This window comes from Herpailurus yagouaroundi, unplaced genomic scaffold (assembly GCF_014898765.1).
Source record: "Herpailurus yagouaroundi ecotype Mexico unplaced genomic scaffold, PumYag 60034, whole genome shotgun sequence".
NCBI classification, from domain to species: domain Eukaryota; kingdom Metazoa; phylum Chordata; class Mammalia; order Carnivora; family Felidae; genus Herpailurus; species Herpailurus yagouaroundi.
The window spans coordinates 1-2,378 of NW_024415279.1; the positions used below are offsets into that span (position 1 = coordinate 1).

Below are 2,378 nucleotides of genomic sequence, written 5' to 3' on the forward strand. Positions count from 1 at the left end.
ACAAATATCACTAACATAAGTTTGAGTGAAAGAAGGTAGGTGTAGCAGACAATATTCCATTTCTATATAGTCCAAAAACAAGCAAAGGTTGTATATTCTGTAAGAAGTCAGAATAATTGCCGTCCCAAAGGAGAGATAGACCGTGACTGAAAGAGGCACAGGTGGTCCCTTGGGGTCCTGGTACCTTTTTTAATGAGTGCTGATTCCACAAGTACATTGAACTGAATAGCATCAAGCTGTGCTCAGAATACTTTTAATAATATATGTTCTTTTTTGCGTGCCTGGGTGGCTAGTCACTTAAGTGTCCAACTTTGGCTCAGGTCATGATCCCATGGTTTGTGAGTTCGAGCCCCGCATCAGGTTCTGTGCTGACAGCTCAGAGCCTGGAGCCTGCTTGGATCCTGTGGCTCCCTATCTGGCCCTCCCCTGCTCACACGGTGTCTCTCTCTCTCAAAAATAAACAAACATGAAAAAAATAATATATGTCCTTTTGAATGTATACTATACTTCAGTAATCTTATTTTAATCTGGGTGCAGACCCCTAAGTCACACCCTTTTTTCTCTACTGTCTCATCTAAACATTTAGAGAATATGTACTTTAAATCATCCTAGAAGATATACACATACAGACAAAGAAAGAAAGAAATTGGCGGGAGGAGCCCGGAGGTGGGTGAATGGCAATGAAACTCTAGCTTTATTACACAAGCATGGAACCAAGTTCCTTTGGAGATGGTGGGGGTGGAATGGCTTCTTCGGACGACTTCAGAGCAATGAGGGAACAAGAGAGATCATGGATCTGCCCCTACAGTCCTGGAGACCTCTCAATCTGGGGTTAGGAAGAAAGGGGACCTCCCTTGCGGTCCAGGGGTCGCCTCTCTCCACAGACCCGGTGCTGGGAGGCTGCAGAGGGCACAGCTGCCCCGGAGTCCCAGAAGGCGGCGCCGCATCCCGGAGGCGCGGGCCGGGACCGTGTGGTGCTTCTTCGCCGTTAAAGTGCACTAGGGGATGCGGGCCCGGCTCTCCCTGGTTCATCCCTCCAGGCACAACCGGTCCCAGGGCTGTGGCCCGCATCTCACGCCCAGGCACTGGGACGCGGCGGAGTCTCACCACGGGTTCCAGGTTCACTCCCAGGACTTGGCGCGCTTGGCGCCGCGCTTCTGCCATGCTGCTCTCGACCCACACGTCGCCGACTACGCGGATGCTGGGCGAGGTGGTCAGCGTTGGGGTGGCTGCCCTCCCAGTCTCCTCCAGGGTGCTGCCCCCGGAGCTGGGCCCAGGGGCCGTGGGGTTGCGGGGGCTGCTGTCCTCGCGGGACGGGGGCGGCGGGGGCGGCACCTTCCTCTGGCCGGCGGCGACCTTCCGGGCTCCGTGGCGCCTCCTCCTGGCAGCTCGCCGGCGCGTCTGGAGACGGGCCCGGGGGGCTGGTGCCGGTGGTCCGGAACCTGGGCCAGGAGGGAGGAGTAGCCATAGACGTCCTTGCTGCGCAGGATGCGGGGGGAGAACTGGTGCTTGAGGCTGCAGAGGTAGCTCCAGAGCTCCGCGTCTGAGCTCATGAACTCCGTGCTGCCGGACACGAATAGCTTGAAAGCGTCGATCAGCGCCTTGCTGCTGTTGGCCAGCGACAGTGGCGACGGTTGTCACCGCGTGTACACCACCTTCTCCTCAGGCGCCTCCAGCGCGGCCCTTACTGCAGCGCTAGAGGCTCCTCCCAGGTGGCCGGGACCAGGGCCTCCTGGGGCCTGTGCCGCCGCCTCTTCATGCGTCTCAGGAGGTGAGGGCGCTAGGGGCCGCCCGCGCTTGCCAGGTCTCGCCGCCGCCGCCGGGCCCTGATGAATTTCCTACCAGAAGCCAAATCAGGCAGCAGGCTGTTGAGAGTTACACCGCAGTTGCTAGGAGACCAGGCGCTTTGTGAGGTCACAATGACTGCCTATCCTATCACTGCCGGCTGCCCAAAGCTGCCTTAGGTTGGGCTGTGTTTAAGATTATGCCCTTGAGAAAGACCTGCACGGAATCCTAGCTGAGAAGGCCCATAGTTCTTGATGAGTTCAAGAGGGTTGTCCTCGACGTGAATGCACTGGTGCCTCAGCCTCCATTAATTCCATCCAACATGAGATGACACTTCGCGGTGGAGAGTACACACAACTTGCAATCAAACATGACTGTAAGAGGGTTTTAGCGAATTAAATGCCTTGTCATGCAACGCACTGAAAGCCAAATTGAAGTAACTACTTTACTCTTTCAAAGAATACAGATATACTGTGCCTTGCTTAGGGTTCCATATGTGTGTGGGTATTGCTCACAGTTCAGGAAGCTGTTCTTCACAGCAGCAGCAAACACTTTGCCTAGTTGGGATGCATGCTCACTTTCACGCAGCTTAC

General features: G+C 55.5%; 1 pseudogene; it reads right to left on the reverse strand.

Moving 5' to 3' along the window:
• Window positions 1–886: 886 nt before the first annotated feature.
• LOC121024171 (coiled-coil domain-containing protein 71L-like) lies at window positions 887–1,838 on the reverse strand (annotated as a pseudogene).
• Between the last annotated feature and the right edge of the window lie 540 nt (window positions 1,839–2,378).